The sequence below is a fragment of the Corvus brachyrhynchos genome, unplaced genomic scaffold, assembly GCF_000691975.1.
Source record: "Corvus brachyrhynchos isolate BGI_N302 unplaced genomic scaffold, ASM69197v1 scaffold101, whole genome shotgun sequence".
NCBI classification, from domain to species: Eukaryota; Metazoa; Chordata; class Aves; order Passeriformes; family Corvidae; genus Corvus; species Corvus brachyrhynchos.
The window spans coordinates 2,507,909-2,530,062 of NW_008237239.1; positions in this window are offsets into that span (position 1 = coordinate 2,507,909).

Here is a 22,154-nt window from a genome sequence, read left to right on the forward strand (position 1 = left end):
ACGGTACAGACTGTGCTGTGCTCAAGACCAAAATCTCTTCCTCCTCCCTGCCAGTCAGTGAAGCAGCAGCTCATGCCACGTTTTATGCCTGGCACGTCATCCCTGGCTTGCTTCACCTGCTCATAGAGAAATCAGCGGTGAGGATGGGCTGGGATGCAGGGCTGGGGGTGGGGCTGGGCCATCCCTCAGCCATGCAGTGCTTTGGAGGTACCCAGGGGCTCACAGGAGCCAGCAGGATCATAAACGTCTGTGGTACCCACCGTGGCATCCCTCGCCCCCCCCCGCCTCATCCCTGCTGCCTCCCGAGCAGCTGGAAGACAAGGCTCTGAATGGGAGCTTTCCCTCCCACCACTGCCACAGAACAACGTCACACACGTGTGCTCACCCCGTACACGAGTGCGTGTGGGATGTGTTCCCTGGCTCCGACGCAGCTGAGAGGCAGCCCGTGGGAGGAGGTAGGGCACACGAGGACCGCTGCTGCTTCCGTGGTCATTGCCCAGAACTGAGCTACCACAGGCTGTTGCCCTCCCACCCCAGCCCCTTCCCTTCCCACCCCAGAGCAGCGTGCTGTGGGATGGGAGCGCGTGAGGAACATGTTGCTGCTTTGCGTCACTGGAAACCGGGAGGGCATGACACGGGAGCTGTAAGGATGGGCTGCTGGGCCAGGGCCTCTCCTGTCACGGCTGCCTTCCCCAGCCTGCCTTGCAGGGGCTGTGACCCACTCTTGTTCCTCTTCACTTGCATCTCACAGAGCCAGCCAGGCACCTTGGGACCAGGCAAGCAAATGCCTGGGTGCATGGGGGGACACTGGGCAGGGCACTACACATCTTTCCCATGGGCATCAACATCCAGTACATGTCTGGCAGCATTTGTGAGGAACTGGAGCAGCTCCCACACAACTGAGAAGCACCAACTGGGGTGGCATTGGTCCCCAAGGCTCCAGGCTGCAGAAGCCCTGCACAAGCAGCTCTCTCTGGTGACATTTCTGCCCCGGTGAGTGGCCCCAGTGCTGAGCCCTGCTGTGGGAAGAGGACCTGGACTGCTGAACTCCTTGATTTGCTTCCCCCACAGCCCCAAGCACTCTTTGCACAAAACCCCTTAGTGCAACCACCCACCACTGATTTTTTCTCCAGTACACCTGATAGCAGGTAGGTTTCCTTCCAGCACTCAGGGCTGGATCTTACCCACACAGGTATGTGGTTTCAGTGAATTACAGCTAATGAGCTGGGAGCAGAGAACCCTGGAAGGACCATTTGGGCCTGAGCTTGGACGAATGGACTTGGCACTTGTCTGTGCCTGACACTTCATGCAGCCACATTTCCTGTCCCAGGGCACTGACTGTGGCTTGACCTCCCTGCGAGACACACGGTGAGGCCACGCTTGTCCCCATAGGGTCCCCCAGCCAGCGCTGGGCTTCCCAGAAACACTGTCCCACAGCAGAATCTGAGAGAATTGTCCTTTCCCATGGCTCTGCAATGCACTGTCTGCCTTCATGCATGACCACAGCCATGGCTCTCGAAAGCAGCCCCCAGAGGCGGCCTGAGGAGCGGCCGTCTCCTCCCAGATTAGCCCTGATGGGAGCGATGAGTCACCATTCTGCAATATGGGTAATTTGCTGCTCACACGGAAACTTTCTCAAGTGCATGGATGTACCTCCAGGCTGACCCAGTCCACTTTCTGCTTTGCATGCACAAGGCAGAATTGAACTCTTAAAGGCAAAGCAGCTTTAGTTTGCTGTCGTGGTTTCTTGATGAGCCTGCTCTTCTCTGAAATGATGCTCTGCTCACGTTAGCACGTTCATTTGGAACCTTCCTTAGCTCCAGCTTCAAGCAGTTCATACAACCAAACATGCAATCCATCCAATTTTCCCATGCTCTCAGTTGTTTCCTACTTACATGTGCACCTACAACATCAGTGGCCTTTTGTCATTTCTAAGGGCTTGGAATTTCCTCATCATTCTGAGGGGCTGGTGGGAGTTGTATTTTTCAAGGTTTTGGGCTGCCTACTTGTCCTGTTACTACCCAGAAGAAAATATTTCAGCTTGTATCAAAGGAAGAATTTTGTTCAGCCCAAATGGATGGGTTTTTTCCTCTCCTGGCTTGGATTTGCTAATGAAATAAGTGTTGCTTTTTGGTGTGGTGGTTTGGGTTTTGTTTGTTTTTTGCATGGCTATTGTTCTTTCTTCATGGCCATCAGACCACAGGAAAATCTATTATTTGAGTAACTTTCCTTCCAATTTCCCGAATCTCTGTCTCCTCATCCATTTTGATTAACAGCCTCTTAAACATTTCCTGCTAATCACTAAGACAGTTTGAATAACACTGACCACAAACCAAGTCAACATATGGCTGTTCACTGATGCTTTCTTGATACAAAAACCACTTTGAAATGTCTAATTTAGCCACTTTTAGTCCATTTAATATGGATTTTATGACACTTTAAGCCAAATATTGGTAGCACGTCATATTCACTTATAAATCTATTTCACCGCCATAACTCCCTCATGAAAAAACTATTAAGCTCATTAGAAAAGGTCTATTTTCCATTAAAACATGTCAGCAGGGAACAATGACATCACCACCTTTTCCGATTGGCCTGCTAGTGTCCTGCACTGATCAACAGGTTAACAGCTCTGTGACTGGACAGCTCACCCCCTCTTAGGGAACCACTGTAATCATGAAGACTAATCATGAGGAATCATTGAGGCTGGAAAAGACCTCCAAGATCACCAAGTCCAACCTTTCACCAAGCACCTCCATGCCAACTAAACCACAGCACTTAGTGCCATATCCAGTCATTTCTTGAACAGCTCCAGTGATAGTGACTTCACCAGTTCCCTGAGAAGCCTGTTCTGATCCCTAACCACCCTTTCAGTGAGGAAATTCTCCCTGATGTTCAAACTGAACCTCCCCTGGTGGAACTTGAGGCCATTTCCTCTCATCCTGACAGTGGTTGCCTGGGGAAAGAGACTAACCCCCACCTGGCTACAACCTCCTTTCAGGGAGTTGTAGAGAGTGATAAGGTCTCCCCTGAGCCTCCTTTTCTCCAGGCTAAACACCCACAGCTCCCTCAGCTGCTCCTCGTAGGATTTGTGCTCTCCAGAGCCTTCACCACCTTCATTGTCCTTGTCTGGGCATGCTCCAGCACCTCAATGTCTGTCTTGTAGTGAAGGGCCCAGAACTGGACACAGCACTCAATGTTCAGCCTCACCAATGCCCAGTACAGGGGGAACAATCCCTGCCCTGGGCCTGCTGCCACACTATTCCTGATCCAGGCCAGGATGCCCGTGGCCTTCTTGCCCACCTGGGCACAGCTGGCTCTTGCTCGCCCACTCTTGACCAGCACCTCCAGGTCCTTTTCCACTGGGCAGCTTCCCAGCCTCTCTGCCCCAGCCTGGAGCACTGCATGGGGTGGTTGTGACCCAAAGGAAGGACCCAGCACTTGGCCTTGTTGAGCCTCATACACTTGGCCTTGGCTCATGGATCCAGCCTGTCCAGATCCCTCTGCAGAGCCGTCCTGCCCTCCAGCAGATCAACTCTCCCACCCAGCTTGGTGTCTGTGAACTTGCTGAGGGTGCACTCGATCACGTCTTCCACATCATTGATAAAGATGTTAAACAGGACTGGCCCCAACAGTGAGCCCTGGAGAACTCCACCGGTGACCAGCCACCAGCTGGATGTAACTCCGTTCACCACCACTCTCTGGGCCCAGCCATCCAGCCAGTTTTTAACCCAGCAAAAAGTGCACCAGTACAAGCCATGGGCTTCCAGCTTCTCCAGGAAAATGCTGTGGGGAAAATCAGAAATCATGGCTTATTTCCAGTCCTGTTTTATTTTAAAATGAATGAAAAAGAACCACTCTTCATCCTGAGAGCTCTTTGGCCCATTCCTCCAAGAATCTTAGTGCAAGCCAGTTGCACTTAGCTGGTATAAGACCGTGTGGATCATCCCCAGGGCTGCGCAGCCCCGGACAGGGAGACACTCGCTGTCTTTGCAATGAACACCGAGCTGCTGTTTATTTAAATACGTAGTTCTGTGTTCCTGCCTGCTCTTCCTGAGCTGTTTGCACTTACTGCTCGAGGCTGACTGGGAAATCCCCTGTTGAGCCAGGAGCTGGGATGGGCTGTGGTGGGACTGCTCAGAGTGACCCTGTAGGCCCATCAATCACCGCATTTGCTTACAGCCAGTGGTTGGCACACGCCTCTCACTTGTGGGCCGATTGCTTCACTCTAAGGCATAGAGGAGGAGGAGGCATAAAGGGAGGCAGGAAGAGGGTTGATACGTCAGAAATTAAGATGTCTTTATGTACAGTGTGCAACAAAACCACTTCTCATGCCTTCTGCACCCTAGCAACCCAGCTGTGCAGTGGCTTCTGTTCTCCATCTTTAAAAAGCCCAACCTTTCAATGTGAGTGAGTTATCGTCTGCCCAGACAAGCGCCAGAGGATGAGAAGTTACAAGCTACAAGGCTAAATCTTTCATCACTGCAGATCTAGTGGGATCTACTGTCTTAACCTCAGATGGACCTTTCTTCTTCCCTTCCTTCTTATCTTCGCAGTGGCAGCTTAGCAGGATTAGAGGTGCCATACCACAAGGCCCATGCCAGGGAACAAAAGCTAGAGGTTTATTGACTACTGCAAAGCCCAGGGGACGTTTTGTCAGTGAGGTCATGGCTCTGTGTCCTAAACACGTTGCTGGCTGCTCCAGTCACAGTGTAGTTGTTGAGTTCTCTAAGCCCAGTCACAAAAGGCAGCTTGGAAGCAGCGAGCATCTGTCAATGCCTGTCTCAAGGGTATGCCTGTTATTTTAAAGGTGATGTCTGACAAGCCTGTGAGTGGGGTGGCAAGAGTCACGATTGCAGGCTAAAGAAACACAAAAGCAAGGACAAGCGGCTGCAGCAGAGAGACAGCATCTTTTCAAAGGCACCGCGGGATGCCAGCGTGCTGCATACAACGGCTGGGCTGACTTGACAAGAAGTAAAAGGTCTTCATGTGGCCCCAGCCTGAGGGGCAATTCTAAAAAGTGCCAGGTATCACACGGATCAGTCAGCCCTGATGTGCAGCTAGTTTAAAACTCACAAACAGGGAGCAGAGGAAACACTGACAACAGTTGATCCTTGCCTGAAGTTTCTTGACCTCTCTCTTGGAGGTGACTCGGACAAATGAAATTGCAAGTGGCAACCATCCAATGTAGCAAAACCATGGAATTACTACACTGGGAAAATGCGAATTGCCACAGAGGCCGATTACACGGGACTGCATACCGTGTGTAACAGACATGCAGAGGCTACTGGAAAACAGCCCTGCTTGCTGAGCCCTGTTTTGTCAGGACGTCTCGCTATTGAAAATTTATGTTGCAGGAGTGTTGAAAATCCAAGCAGACCTGAGTTTCATTGTGCCACAGAGGAAGAATAAAAAAAAGATATAGAAAGAGTTGTGAGCAAAATCTATGGCACATGGTACATGGCTGTGCCCTGCAGCTGATGCTCAGTGACAACATTTAATGCTTTATCATTTAGAAATTTCTACTTTAAAAAAAAAAAAAAGAAATAATTGCTTCACGTTGTTACATTTTATCCTTCTGAACGTCTCAGCAGGATGCAAGTGGCTGAGATTTTAGTGTCTCTTCTGAAACCAGTCTTTCTGGTACTCCAGATGCAAAAATCTATGGCACATGGTACATGGCTGTGCCCTGCAGCTGATGCTCAGTGACAAAATTTTAAGCTTTATCATTTAGAAATTTCTACTTTAAAAAAAAAAAAAAAGAAATAATTGCTTCACGTTGTTACATTTTATCCTTCTGAACGTCTCAGCAGGATGCAAGTGGCTGAGATTTTAGTGTCTCTTCTGAAACCAGTCTTTCTGGTACTCCAGATGCAGGCTGGATGCTAAAGACTGCAATTACTGGCTCAGCAGGTGAGCCTCCGGTATGTGCGCACATGAACGTGCTTTGGGGTTTCAGCTAGAAATAAGTTTTAACACAAAAGGAAAAAATATGGGCTTCTACATGTGTTTAGAATCAAGCCTCCAGTATATCCATAACTGGCTCATCTAACACAGGATCACTTGGATCACACAAGAATCTGACCAACACCGCCTGCAACAATCCTAAACTGTCATCCACAGAGGACTTGTGGTCCCAAAGACGTAATGCAAAAAATCAAAGGAGATGCTCCATTGGATAACCTTATAAATGGAGCCACAAAGGCACATTACGGACCTGGACTTCCTCAGAGTATGTTCAGCTCCAGGACTCTGTCTCTGATCACTGGAGAGACAAGGCGGCTCTAAAGATGTGCATCACACTGAAAGGAGTAGCAATGCTCACTATTATCATGGTACAAATTGACTGCCACCATACACAAAGAGTTTTATATTCCCTAAGTATGGGATGTTTATCTTATTTGTTCATCATAAGAAATTGCAGTTTGTGACAAATTGTGTTTCCTCATTTTGTGAAATAATGCTGCAGTCCCAGTCAGTCCGGCTAAACCTCACCCACCAAAATCTAACATGAGATCGCCACTCAGCTTTATTTCCCTAATGGCCTTGTCCTACCTGGAAAGGATTGCCAGACACAGACCCTGGTTTGTTACACAGAGCACTAGATGACCCTAAAAACATGCCCAATATCCCATCAGCCAGCAAATCCTGCCTGGGCATTGCCTGTCCTCTCCCTGTGTCACTGAGACAGCCTCACACCATGGCCACGCTGCCCTGTGCATTCACCTCTGCTCTGAGGGACATGTCCTGCCCTTGTGCTGCCACCACACACCAGCTCTATTTCTCCCTGTCCTGTGAGCACCAGTATCTTGGGGTGCCTGCGAAGGGAAGGCCAGGCTGCGAAATAGAATGGAGACATGCTGGTTAGGAATGGGGAAGACTGGGGTCATGAGAGCTGGAAAGGGAAAAAATAGCCAGTGATGTACAGAAGGGGCAGGAAGCTCTGTGAGGAGAGGCCCCAGAGATTAGTCATGGGAAGGAGGAGGACACGTCCCACAGCATCTGGACAAGACAATCTTTGGGAACACTGTCTAGCAGCCAAAAATCTCCAGGGACATTCAGCTGTCTCTGGAGGGAGCATGTGCACGAGCTGAGTGGCCCTGCTGACCTGCAAGGGAGGTCACAGTGAGCTGAAAGCAGCGCCCCAGAGCTTCAGGACAGTGTAGTAGGATCTCTAAGAGAACTGTGCCAGACATGGGCTCCAGAATGATTCTTCAGCTCAGCAACACCCAACAATCTTTACTGTCATCTTGTGCTTGAGATGCACCAGGAGAACCACTTATATTCTGAGTAGGAGCAGCTAAAAATAGTGCTTATATAACAAGGATGAGAGACGAATTTCAAAATGGAACAAGAAAACCCAGAAGCCCCTCACTATATGCTCCCACAGCTTTCAGACACGCTTTGTACAGCAAATGCTCTTGCTGTTTGTTAGGCAAAGAAGCAAATTGCCTGTGACAATGGCAGATGCCTGGAAGGCTTCCTATTGGAATGATTTCTTTTTGCCCTCTCTTCCTTCAACATACCTTGTTGCTGTTCATCTTTTAACCCTGCTTCCTTCAACCAAAATATTTGGGGCTGAGCTGCCAGCAGGTGTGCAGAGCATCTGGTAAACCATCACATCAAACCTTTCACCGGGACAGAGCAGAATGGGCATCTGCCATTTCCTAAGTCAGCATCAAAAAGGCAATTCTCCCTGTCTTTTTCAGGCTCGCCCTCAGGGTGCTGCAATTTCAGCCACGTGCAGAGGGTCTGTCCCTTCTGATGTGGGCTTGTGCATCTGCAGCTCGATCCCTGAATAAGCACCACAGAGCTGTAAAATCTTTAAGCACTTTTTGATGAGAGACAAGCAGAAGGCTCAAGAGTGGAAACAGCCAAGAGCTCAGGCTGCCGTGATACCCCGATCCCTGGTGCTCACACTCCTTCAGATGGTGCCTAAAGGTACTCCTGGCTGCAGGAGGACACACACACATAGGGAAAAATCTACTTGCACTCACCAGATTAGCTGCCTAGACACCTCTCAAAAGCTGCAGGAGCTCTGAATTTAAGCCTTATCTTAAGAAAAAAGGCCATTTCCCTCCCTTCGTGGAGCCCTTTGAACAGGGTGGCCCCCTGCCCTGGTGCTGTCTCTCACCTGTCTCACACACATGCTGCCTCTCCCCAGAGCCCTGCACAGCCCCTGAGCAATTCCTGCCCCGCCGTGAATATAATGCAGAGGAAGTGGCTCATTTAAACTCTCTGAATTGCTCCGGGGGCTTCAGGGGGTGCTTATCCCTCCTGTTCTGGTAGGCAAGGGCTCCAGGGAAGCTACCTTGAAATCCAAGCTGTATTTAGAGTGACAGGCAGCTGATGCAAAACAGGCTCAAAAGGCAGCTTGGAAAAGGTAAGTTGAGTAGAGAGAGGCCTGGCCCACCCCTCCCAGAGCCACAATAAAGTGCTTGATGTGTCCCTTCTCTGCACTTGATCACGTTCCTGCTGCTTCTGTGTTTCATATTATGCAACTGATTGACTTTGCAAGATATGAGAACAGAGTGTCTCCCTGCCCTGCTCCCTGATGTGTGCTAAGTGTGTTAGACTGGAAGGATGGAGCAGAAATCAAAACAAGCCCTGGAGCCTCCTGGTTTCCCTGCTAATCGCTGGTGCTCAGATCCTTGTGGTACAGTGATCTGAAGGCACCATCCTGAGCATGTTTTCATTGGTCTGCAGAGCTGTTCTGCTGCAGCTTCCCAGTGAGGACTGGGATACTTTCTGTACCAAGCAAAAACTGTGCTCAAACAGAACTTTTCTCTTTGAGGATTAATGAGCACCTCTTGAAGCAGACTCTGACCCTTGAGATGTGAAGGAGGCCAGCCAGGAGGCACAGAGGCCAGCTGTCTTGCCAGCTGTATCCCCATCACAAAAGGTTAAAGTCACAGGAGTGTGGCCAAGGGCATGACCTGCTCAAGCAGTGCCCTAACCCCTGAATGCATGGCTCAAGGCATTTCTCATGAAGGCTCAGATTGCTCCCACTCAGGAACCCACTGCCCGAGAGCCAGCATATTCCACTGTAGCATCTTCAGCCTGGTGCCACATCCCCAGGGCTGGTGCTCAAAAAGGACTCCCCACCACGATGCTCATACTAGGAGGGAGAAGGCTCTGTCAACAGATGACACCCACTTTGTGTACTTTCATGACCAAAGTACATCACTGTGATCTTGCTGAGCTTCACAGAGCTGCTTCATGAAATCTGGTGCTGACAAGAGTGGGTTTGCTTGTTTTTCTCCATTTTCCTGCATCCAGCTGTGGGTTGCCTTTACTTGCAGCTCCTGGATAATAGAGGCTGAACTCCACTGCGCTTTTTGAATTCTCCAGTATATGCATGCTTGGTCCAAACCCCATCAGTACAGTACAGGAGGCAAGCTGGACTCAGACAACAAGAGAGACCAAAGTAGGCTCAAATTTTGAAGAAATTATCTCTAAAATCCTGGTTGTCTTTGTTCTGTATGAGTCACACAAGGTAATGTGCAGTACATACTGGAAGGGGAATGGGGACAGCTCTAAAAGCAGGATGTTTTTTTTCCCCACTTCAATTTCCCTCTCATGTATTGCCTAGAGATACTCTTAAGAGGGCAGGGGCAGGATATGCTGCCCTCAGCCCTAGACCAACAAAGTCTTGCAGCAAATAATTCACTCTAACAATGTCTGCTTGGTATCACAACAAAACAGTAACAGACCCTGAACCCCCAAATCAGGTATTATTATATAAGGACATGGAAATTACTCCCAGCCAAAACTCCTGATCAGATTTTTATCTAGCTGTTCTATGTTCTGCAGCTGCTAATGCATTTTCAGTGAACCTGTTTTCAGTACTGGTACAGAAACATGACTATTGCAACCGGCCTCCACTGATGAACTAACTGGCCCAACTATTCAGGGTTTGCAATTCAGTGAAGCAAATATTTTGTTTAGCAGCAAGTACATCAGATCAAACCTCCAGAAGCTTATCTGGAGACACCCTCACCCTTCCTAATCAGTCCAGAATCCCCAGATATTCAGCCATGGAAAGGCAGTGCTGCACCTAGCATGTACAGGGCTTAGAAGCAGTGTAACTACAGACTGGTAATGAGGAAAAGCACAGAGAACTAGAACATGAGCAATCCTGCCCAGGGAATGAGGGGAGGGAGAGCAGAGCGTGCCATGCACAAAGACAGGCTGCTGAAGGTCAGTGCAGGATGAATGGATGACACACAGACACTTTCAATCAGCTACATGGCTAAGCAGACAAATTTTTTTCCCAGGAGGTAAAAGGCCACCAGGCTGGGACCATGCTGCCAAGAGCACAGGACACTGTGCAGAAAGGGAGCCTTAAGCCGTACGCAATGCCCTTCCTGCCACCAAGAGCACAGGCTGAACTCTTCAGATTTAAACTGAAATTTAAACTAAACTCTGCTTCTCCTAGTCTGGACAGGTTTGCTTTCCTGGTGGCCCATCAGGAAAAGCAGTGGTATGTGAATTGCTGCAACCTCCATGCCGTTCTCTGGGCAGGATGTGGGATCTTGTGATGCCTTGTTGGTGCTGTGACCTGACCAGAGTGTAGGTCTTTTGGTCATGCCATAAACACATTCTTCAGTTTTACAACCAGGAATGGCATCCTAGAAACCTGGTTCTGGGAGCAGTGCTCTACCTTATCAGCACCTTTTAATCCTCACCCTGTTGTTTTTTCCCTACTGTTTACATGCACTTCAATTCAGGCTTCACTTCAACCTTAATATTTCTGCTACAAATCTCTTACACACCTACATCTGGGATAATCATTGTGCTCTGCCTCCTTCAGACATTCAGTAAGAGGTTGGAAGATGGGTATCGCTCCTCAAGGGGGCTGCAGAGCAACTGGAAAGAGTCCAGATCGCAGACCTATAAGGTAAGATGGAAGAAGGAGAGTTTGTTCAATCTAGAAGTCCTGCAGAACAAAGGGACACAGGGTAAGGATATATGGAGTACCTAAACATCACAGCCATAAAAGGCTGCAGTTACAGAGAGGAAGATGATAAGCTGTTAGTGTGTCCATGCTGGGTAAGGACAAGAAATGTTTGTCCTTGATTGCAGCAAGTAAGGATTAGATTAGGCAGCAGACAAGATTTTTCCAGTTGTAAAATCATGAAATACTAGATTGGATCACCTGGAGAAAGGCTTGTAACACCAATTTGAAGAGCTCCCACTAAAAATATAGTTTATCTGCCTCTGCCTTGGAGCTTGGTGAAGCTCTAGATCACCTTTCTGCACTCCGTCAGAGAGGGTTTATTGGGGAGATGGTAAAACAGGAGTTTAAAGTACAGTTTTAACATTTATGGAGATTTGTGGCTGAATATTGGGTGCATGGTGTGTCCTGCTCCTAACAGTCCCACCTGGCTGCCTCAGGGACAAACACCCCACTCTTTTTGAATAGCAGGGACCCACTGGTTCTGTACAATCCTGGCCTTCCCACTCTTCCAAAACTTTGTTACCCTTTGACCACTGCCATACGCCAGGCTAGGCTGCATCATCAAAATGGTTCACTTTTACTTTATTTTTTTTTTTACTAAATGGATTTCCAGCGACTCTGCAGCCCTGGGGGAAACGGAAGTTGATTTTCTGGCTAGAGACTGCAGTTCGCAGTGACCAGTCCAAAGAGAAAAGATGATATCAGTGTTTCTGAGTTTCCAGTTAATTGTGTTTACTGGAGAATACATAGCATTAGAGTGCCTTGAGCTTTGGCCAAGTTTGTAAAAGTAAATAAAGACAATTCCAGCCTAATGTTAGAAAACTGACCCTTGGATTATTTCTGAGATCACTTCTTCCAAGAGCTAGAGCTGATGTGTATGATGTGAAATAAGGAGCACTGGACTCATATCTTATTATTTCAGCAAAGAAATGTCTTTGACTGCTGTAGGGGGAAGGCACCTCTCCTCCAAGTGACAGGCCAAAGACAGAGCAGCTCCTTCATCCCAGGGCTTGTCTGGTGACCCCTCTGCAGCTCAGTAGACTTCCAGTGACCTTCTCAGGAGGATGTGCTGCAAAATGTGCTGTGTAAGGAGGCAGCAGAAGGGGAGATGCTCCATAAAGGGGGACAGGCCAGGAGCTGAGGATGGCCCCAGCACAGGCTGTGTCCTCACTGAGGGCACCATCCCACAGCACCTGAGCATGGCAGGCTGCACAGGGACCAACCAGTGATTCACCCACAGCCCTGGGATGGATCAGGGCAGGGGACATTTAGGGAGGCCTAGCAGGAGGTGGGGTGGGAGGCAGACTAACCCGCAACGCGGCTCAAGGCCTGAGTTTAAACAGAGGCCCTGGTCCATGAGCGGAGGCTGTGGGTGGGGGCCCAGGTGGGGCTGGTCGGGGCAGGTAAGGCCTGTTAGTGCCCTGAGGGGCTCTGATACACTGATCTGCTCTCTGAGCCACCTCTGCCGTCCCGTGAGGAGCTGTGCTCTTCCCAGGGGCCATGGCAACCCTCAGGTGCTGGCTGGTTCCTCTCTGATCCTTTCCAGCCTCTCTTCCCGCCTGGCCAGCGCTGCCAGCCAGGGTCCTGCTGACTCCTCCTGTGCTTTATGAGCACATCTTGCAGATTGCTCACAGCAATCCAAACACAGCCATTTCTGCCCAGTACAGCCCCATTAGCCAGCAACTCTCTCTTCGGTCTTTAATGATTTAAACCACAAAGCCATTTGTCATGCTACATCTTCTTTCCCAGTGAGTAAAAGTCAATTAGAGTTTTCAACTTTGCTCTGAAACAGGCCCAGCTCCCTCCTGCTTTTTTATGCTACCAGGAAACCATCTACACTAATGACTTCCTTGGATGTCTAGTGCTGTGTTGCAGTGAATTACAAGCTCTCTAAACTTCCCTCCCTGTGTACCAAACACCTTACACAGGAGCCGTGTTTTGCTGCCAGAAATTCCACGATGAATTAGGTTTTGAACCTGTCACATGGCTGCCTTTTAAATTTTAATCTTTATGCTCAAGAAAAGAAATATGATTTTGGCTTCTAGACCTTATTTCCTATTTCGAACATGTAAATCTTAATTCTGCCTTCGTAAAGGAATAAACTCTTGAGAAACAAGTGCTCCAAGAGATCTGCACAGTCCAAGCACGTGGGAGTCCTGTGGCTGTCAGTGAGCTCTGGTGGCCTGCTGTCACCCCAGGGCCCTGGCCAGCACCAGGTGCTGTCACACAGCCCAGACTCCCTGTGAATGACTGGCTGCAGCCAGGCCCACAGGGGCTTCAAACACAGGGCTTTGCAGAAGCAAATCAGCTCCAAACACAAGCTCGGAGTCTCTTGCATTTGTCGGTGTTAGGATGTAGTAAGGCATTAAAATGTGACTGGCACATATTAATTGTATTAGAGCTGCAAGGGTTTTAAAGTTAAAAGACAGTAATGTTCCTAAAATGAAAAATTCAAAACTAGTGCTTTCTATCATACTGATATTTTGATTCAAAGGAATAGCCATTAATCAGAGCTAATTGAAATTAAATAAGATTTTAAAAATTAAATTATTTAATTGCCTGGCCATTTTTAATTAAAGAAAACAATTCAATTATTAAATAAAATCAGATGTGCTTAGGTTCATTGCTAGTCAGCAATGAGTTTATACATTTGCTTAAATTTCATAGAATCATGGAACGGTTTGGGTTGGAAGGTTTGTCATGCCACCCTCTTGTGAGCAGCAGATTCTCAGCAGGTGAATGGCATCCCTGAGCTCCTTGACTGAAATCTCCTACCCCACCAACGGGTCAGCATCCTCCCTTCCAATGTTGTGGAAGAGCTGTGAATATCCTTCTATTTGTAGATATCCCCTCCTGGGCAGTTTGTACTGTATCACCTGCCTCAGAGAACCCACACAGTAATTCCTGCTCTGTGGCTCACCGGCAAGCAGAGATGTGGGCTGGCCTTTGAATCCACGACATCCTTTCTGGCACCTCGTGGGGTGAGCTCCACGCAGTGCCAGGCTCCTGGTGCTCTGCTGAGTGTGCTCCCTGGCATCCACATCTCCTGACTGAATGGGGCTTGCCCTGGGAAACAGCTCCTCAGCACGAATCAGAGCCTGAGTCACTTTTGGGGAGAGCAGCCGCTGTTTGGATGGGGCCGAACATGTGCGCAGGGAAGTCTTCCGGAGGGTTTTGCTCATCTCTGATTCAGCCTTGAAAGCAGCTGGCAAAAGCCACCGGGCCTGGCTTCAGGCCCAGCTCACACAATTAGAAAAGTATTAGCTGAACTTAATAGGAAAATCAACATTAAGCAGATAGGAGCTGGTATAGTTGTTAAAGACTATGTAGTGTTTTTCCCTGGCAGAAGCCCAGGCTAATGGAGGGCTTCCAGCACCCAGAGCAGCCTCCAAATGAAGGCTTAATTGGCCTCTGAAGCCACTCATATAATTACAAGCACTTTTAATGAAGCATGAAAAATACAAGAGCTGGGACTGTGACATGGAGGGAAGAAATTACCTCATTCATCTCAGAAAACACAGCTTTACCTTCTTCCTTACATTAAACCTTCTTCCCAGCTCCTGCCTGGCCAGCAGACTCCTGTCAGGTGCTAATTTCCAGGGCAGTGGTAAGACCAAGGGGGAATTTAATGCAAGACAGAACTTCTGCCTTCTCCTGGCTGTGGGGACACCTCTCCAGCCCCTCCCCCCCACCCCCGGGTGTGGGGTGGACACTGCGTGGACACTGAGATGGACTTTGACTGCCCACTGCTGGTGTGCACAGCACAGCCCTGCCTGCAGCAACACAGCTGCTCTGGCTGTTTGAGTCTGCTTTAACTTCAGCTAAATGACCCCCCCTGATTTCTGTTCAACAGCTGCTCTCTGGAACACAAGCCTCTGCCCATTACTCAGACACAGCAGCAGCATCTGTGGCACCTGCTTCAGTCAGAGCCGTGCGCATTCCCTGCCAAACCAGGCACCTGCAGCCCCTGGAACGTGTGTCCCAGAGTAAACTGGTGGAGAGTCCAAGGTACTGCTCTTCAGTTGCTTTGCTGAGTTGAGGCAAAGATCAGTGGGGTTTGAGCTGATTGCTGGTCTATGATTTTCTGGTTCACTGGGGGCAATTTGTTGGCTTGTTTGTTTGTTTTGGGGAAGACTCTCAAGTCTTATTCATGGAGTAACTGAGGTTTGGAAGGGGGTCAGAACCCACCTGGTTCAACACCCACAAAGAGCAAGGGCAGATAGGACATCCTGTATCTTTTCTATGGATCAGATGGCATCTGGCCCCACCAAAAGGAAACCTCAATTAGGAATGTTAGGAAGGATCTAAAGGCAGTTTATCTTCAATCAAGAAGGCTTCCTCCCTGTATATTTGAGCAGAACAGCTGTACCAGCACCACACCCAGCCTTGTCCAATTAGCCATGCCATCACCCTGGCTAATTAGCCTACTCAGAGCTTTCCAAGGCCACAGAATTATTGCTCATTCTTTCAGCATTGGTTCAGATCACACTGCACCATTTCACCTTACGTTTTTCCCAGTGTTTATCACTAAGGCCAGGGTCAGGAGCTGTGTGCATCCATCACCCACACCCCTTCTCCCAAAGCTAACACAGGGAGAGGAAAAATTCAGGACAAAAGTTCCAATGTCTCATAAGGAAGGGGAAGGCATGGCACAGGGACTATCACAGCGGCCAGAAGGACAGCAAGGAGGCAGCAGTCGACTGTGTGCCTGCTGTAGGGTAGATGGACACCACTGAGCATCACTTTGGCGCGGGCTGGCTTTCACCACACTGGGATTTGAAGGCTCATGGCCCTACACACACCTTGGCCTTCCCTCTTGGAGCCTGCGTCCCTCCCTCTGGAGAGCTCTGGTGCTCATTTCTTACGTGCCAACATACACCCCACACAGTGTCCGTACAAAGCCACCGAGTCACTCAGAATGGGCATGAGAGATGAAATTTCCATCCTCTCCAAGAAACTGATTTTGGCTGAACTTACTCAGCCTCCTGTTACTGCTGTGGCATTCATCTGCAGTTACACACTGAGAGATGGACACTAGTTTCTGGGCCACAACTCTTTTCATGTGACTAACACTGTTTGCCAGCAACTTCTGTCCAAGAATTTTAGCCCTGCACAAGCCAGACTGTGTCAAGAAATACTGCATGATAAACTCACACATAGCATTTGTGATCTTAGGAAAAAAACCCTGCTAAACCAGGCAGTGCTCAAGTAAAGGGAGAGCATCATCTCCCACCCAGGAAGGTGGTGATTAACAGCTACTGTTTCCCTGGCACAACCTGGACAGAGTCAGTCCCTCAGAAATGACTTTTTCCTTGGTTTTGCTGGGTTTTGTATAATTTAACAGCTAAAATGCTAAAATTTGATCAAATCACGCTTGGCTAGAGCAAGACCTGTCATGAGCTTAACTGCCCTCAAGTGATGATAAGCAGAAAGTGCAGATAAATAAGGCACCTGGAGAGGAGCACGTTTTGCAGCAGCCTGAGTGAGACTTCAGAGAGGCTCACTTGTGCACAGGAGGCTTTTCCTCACGTGTCCTAGGCACAAACCTGGGATTTTGCTTTGAAGTGTCTGCTCTGGCTCTGCCCCAAGGGCTTGCAGGGGTTCCCTGTTTTCAGCTCTGCTCAGATAACCATCACACCACCTAAATGAGTGCAGCATGGCAAGCACTGAGGCAAAGCAGTGCCAAATGATCCTTCAGAAGCCAGGAAAGGACCCCAGCACCCAGCCCACCTGTTTTTTTACAGCTGAGATTACGTGGGTTCCTGCACGCTCCCAGTTGCCAGATAATGACTCCAGGTGCAAACATCAAGAGAACAGTTGTGTCTTTGGCCACGTCTGCACAGCCCTGCCACAAAGGTAACAGAGAGAGACACAAACAGGGCCTGTGCCATCAACACAAACAGAGACTTGTTATTGATGGGTCTGTCATTGGAAGAGGGCAACCAGGAAACCAGTGCGTGATCACTCAGCTCTAGATACTGGAGATCCATCAGAAGCGAGCAGGGAATAAGAGCATCCAGGTCATTCTCAGCAGGGACAGAAGAGTTCTGTGATACAGATGATCTTTAAACTGAGGTTTGGTGGTCTGAGTTTGCAGAGTCAAGAGGGCCAACCCTTCTGTCCCCTCCAGGCAGCTGACAAGGAACTTCACATCGTGTGAACCAGACAGCAAAACTGCAGGTACCAGAGAAGTCTGGAAGGAGGTTGGAGCCAGGTGGGGTTCAGCCTCTTCTCCCAGGCTATTTGTGATAGGACCAGGGAACAAAGTTTTAAGCTGTGCCAGGGGAGGTTCAGGTTGGACATTCAGAGGAATTCCTTCACAGAAAGGGTGATTAGATGCTGGAATTCGATGCCCTGGGAGGTGGTGGAGTCACTGCCCCGGAGGTGTTTAAGGAAAGACTGGATGTGGCACTCAGTGCCATGGTCTGGTTGACAAGGTGGTGTTGGGTCAGAGCTTGGACTCACTGGTCTCAGAAGTCTTCTCCAAACAAATTGATTCTCTGTGACTCAGCAGGGGTCTGCTGGGGCTGTGGGATGGACACATGGGGGTACCAAAGCTGCTCTTCCTGCTGGCTGCAGGTCTGACCCTGCTGACAGAGACTTCTAAACCTCGGGGGAAACCCTGACAGGGCATGCTGTGGCTAAACCACCTTCAGAGAAGAAATACAGTGTGCTAACGAAAGGGAGGAGGGTGGGAGGGCAGGGAGGAGCTGTGCCCAGGGCCACACCGGGAGCTGCAGTCCTGCGCCCTCCATGGCTGTGCCTCAGCTTGTGTCCTGTGCTGGAAGTCAGGCTCTGTGCTTCCTGGAAAACCCCAAACAACTGACTCCTTTCACCAGGGAAGCACCTGGGAAGAATATTTTCAAAAGATCCGACTATTGCACTGACTATTTTTTAGTCCTTAAGAAAGGTTGCTCTGTGCAGTGCTACTGATCCAAGCCCCCCTCACCAGCGTGAGGTGGAGAGGGTGGAAGGTACCAGCAGCAGAGGGATGCACGCAGCTCTTTTGGATTTGACTGGAGAGCATGTGGGATGTTGATTCCCAGGCAGAGGTGTTCATGTCCCGTTTTTCTGAAGGAGAAAGGACATGTCAGAACTTTTCCAACAGAGGGAGTACCGGGACAGCCGTGGCCACGATCAGCCATCACCTGAGGTGCCTAACTTTGGCGCTGGAAGAGCTGGGTGCCCTTATATCCATCCTCTGGGTGCCGTGTTTCTACACCGTCAGGATGAGGCTGGAATTTGATAATCAGAAGGCAAGCATTTTAAACTTGGAGACCATTCTGAGGTGAAAAAAATACTTAGCCTCAGTGACAATCTCTAAATTACTGTTTTAAAGGCCCTTGTGGGTCAAGCAAAGCGAAAGGTCTCCCGGTCTGCAGACCTTCCCTAGAAATTATGAAAACTGGCTTGTGGTCACTACAAACTGGAATGGAAATTATTTCCTACGTGCCACAAGGACACATTTCAGACCAGCAGTCTGTCCTCAGGCAGTCTAGGCTGATAGGCAACAGATGAAGTGCAACATTTGTGTTAGATTTGGTGACCACAGCAATATCAAACTTATTAAAGTTTCATGTTTATCAAATTGCCAGCATACGCTGATAAATGATCCCCTGTTTTCACTGAACAGGGAGACTAGAACAGCTCCCTTCCTAGTGTGCATACTGAAAGTGCAAATATCATGTTTCCTCTGTTTTGAGGAAGAATTTTTGGCAAGCTTTGCAAAACTTATTTTAGTGAGTCCAATTATTCTAGCTGTGGCAGAAAAACTCAGAGGAGAAAGACAGGAGCAGCAGCTTGGGCCTGATGAGAATCTGGTGTGAAAACCAGAGGTGACCAAGGACAACTTAGCAAAAGCTAAGAAATGTATCAGCAAACCCACAATAATCATGAAGCATGCCATGACTCAGGCGAAAAGCCTGAAAAATTCGAGGAATGGATAATGCCCAAATGGCAAGGTCTTTTGTCATGGTCATAACAGCACGAGTGACAGCAAGGAATTAATAAAATCCGTCCTGCTGCCTAGAGTGCAGAATGAAGGATGGGTTCAATTGTCCCTGGTGTTGCTGCTCACATCTGCTGTGTCCCAAAATGTCTTAGATCTTTGCCAGATCACACAGACTCCAACACAACACAGTGAATGAATCAGATAAGATTTCTTGCACGACTGGAATTAAACACTCACACAAGGACTTTACTGGAGCAAAGCTTTATCTCTGCTGTGGCTAAAGCTTCCCTGAAGGCTCGCTAAGATTCACAGCTCTCAGCCTATCACTGTGTTAGATAATCAGAAAGTTTTCTTCAGGGTTCCTGCAAATCCGAAGAAGAAATTGGATGGCAGTTTTGGATAAGCTGCTGGTACCCTGATGCCTGGTAACCAAAGGCTTTTGTTGGAAATTCTGGTATTAGCAAAGAGGAAGAGAGACTATGACTGATTGGTAAAGACTGACAAGGAGCTTCCCTGCTTTGAAGCCAACCTCCCCATTAAATTTCTAAGTCTGGGAGTAGGAAAAGAAAACTACTACTGCAAAACTTTCATAATATCGGAAATAAAACTGTCCCAGCTTACATTTTAGAATACAGGCTTTTTCAGTCCTCAAAAACCAGTTGAACCTTCCTGGAAAATTTCTCAGTCATTCTGAAGATTTCACTGAAATGTGATATAACATTAGTATTTTTACCTAATTTTTGTGGCGAACAACTTTGGGTAATTACTGAAGAGAAAAATCAGAGTGACATGTAGCTTCTATATCTTCAGATGCTGTCTTTTTTTGACAGACTTTGAAGAGACTACATTTACATATTCATGTGGATATTTAGCTATATATTTTCAAGTTTTTTGGGTAAGAATTTTTTACTGCTCTGATGAGAAATCCACCGCACCACTTTGTAAGCCCTAGGACTATTTGTCTCAGCTAAATCAGGACGTGAGAACAATGTGTTATCAGGAAGAAGTAACAATAAAATATAATAACATATAAGCTGAAAAAATATTACAGCAGAAACCCTCGCTGTGCTTTAAATGGGCAGAATGAGGTGTCTCTGTATCAGTGCCATATTAATTACACTGTGAGAGCACATGATGCAACACTGCAGTCATCATGGGCAGCTTCACAGCAGAACCTGAGCTCCCAGGCCCCACCTAACTTCAGCCTAAACACCGAGGTGTGGCCTTCTAAACGTGTTTGAGTGCTCTCCTAGCCCTGGGGTAGCCCTCTCCTCTGCAGAGCTGCCCTTTTAATATCAAACTCTCCTTACAGTGTTCCTAGTTCTGCACTGTGGATGTTTGACAATGCCTGCCCTGGCAGCTCAGCCTGGGCTGCAGCATCCCTAGACATTCATGATAATTTGACTGGAAAAGCAGAGTGACGACATGCCTGACATGAAGCATGTTGGCTCTGCTTAAACCACGCAGTGGTTCAGCGATAGCAGACTCAGTCCTGATGCAACACAGATTTTATTCCCTTGTCTGCTGTAAGGAGTTTGATTTTACAGTTAATAGTGGATTAGGAGTCACAGCCCTCTTGTGCATGACTAAGCAACAGTCCCACTGCTGCTTTTCCCAGAAGGACCAGAAAACTCTCAGCCCAACACTTGCTGCTGTTTGCACCGTTTCCATGGGTTGAGAAAATATCTCTCTTTAAAAAAAAAAAACCAAACCAAAACCAGGTTGTCATGTGAGGAGTCCCTCCGGGTTTCTGTAAGACAGAAATAAATCCAGTAATGCAGAACTCCAGTAGGAAGGATATTTTGGGCAGGATTTAGAGAACATTCCTGCCTTCAGCATTTCCTGTGAATACCACACTGAAAAAAGCACATTTTAAGAAAGGCCTATGAGTGTCCTAGGTAAGCCCTTCCGGAAGGTGGTCATTAACACGCCGTTGTCTAATGAGCACTGATGTCAGAGCTGGCTTGTAAACACCGTGTGGTTCAACCGAGGAAGCGGCTTCCTGAAGATTAATGGTGACAGTGATGTATGTCATATGTAAATAGCACTAATCAGAGATGCCGGCCATGGAACCACGGGCCAGGCAGGAAATGAACACAGCTGAGAACTTTGCAGACTCACTTTCTTATTCTGACCTTTCAAAAGACAAAATAAATTAATTCAGTTTAGCGCAGATGTAAACACTTTCCCCGGCAGAAGTTCTGATGAAACTACAAAGGTTCCCAAGCCTCCGCCACTCTTGGGTTTTCATCAGGGCTGGCTTTAAAAATCCTTTTGAGAAGCCTGGCTGGCAGATCCTAAACGCAAAGTGTTATGTTCCTGTTGTCAGTGCTCCTTTTCTGAAGCAACGCAATTTTGTTTCCTTCCTTTTAAACAGCGGCAACAAAGGAGGTTTTTTCAAGTGAGCTGTGTGCAGGTGTCGCAATGCTTCTCCTTATCTAACTGAAGTATCTCAAATGCCAAACCCCTCCCCTGGGATGAATCTTTTAAGTGCACCACTAAACAAATTCGCTGAATTAGCAGACATCGAGGTCCTCTACTCGACATTTCCAATAAAACTAATTTCCTTGTGGATTTGTTTTGTGGGCAAGAGATAAAAAAAATCCAACCATAACTTGGATCATGTAATTATTAAATTTTAGGTCCAATTATGGCTTCCAGTAAGAAATAAACAACTCTAAATTTTGAGGAGTGATAAATTGTTCAGAAGTCACTGAAGAGCAGAATTATTTATTAAAACCAAATTAATTCAAAACATATAATTTTAATTTTCATCTCCTCAAATGTCTTTACATGAAAAGGAAATATGGAAATTCAGTGAAGTTTCTTTCCATGCTTATTTCCTCACAGGACAGTAGAAACACTCTATTGGTTTTGGGGTTTTTTTCTTCCCATAAAGACGAGTATTGCTTCCCTTCAGCAGAAACCTATCCCAACAAAAGCCCTACTGGTAAGACTGGATTTGAATAAGAACACTGCTGGAGCTTGGCTGTGGAGGAGCCTGGGCAGTGCCAGAACTTGAGCATGGAAACGGAGGAGGCAAAGTTTACACTTACCTGGGAAGTGAGGAAAACACCTTGGAGAGAGATGCAGTGGGATTACTAACAAAGGAGGATTTCCCATTGTTCGCCAGTTCTTTGTGCGGAGCTGAACTGCTCAGTCGGGGTTGCACTTCTATTCAGCTGAACTGAAAGCCTGAATCTCTCAGTGACTCCCTGTAAAAAAGAAACATGACATTCTCAG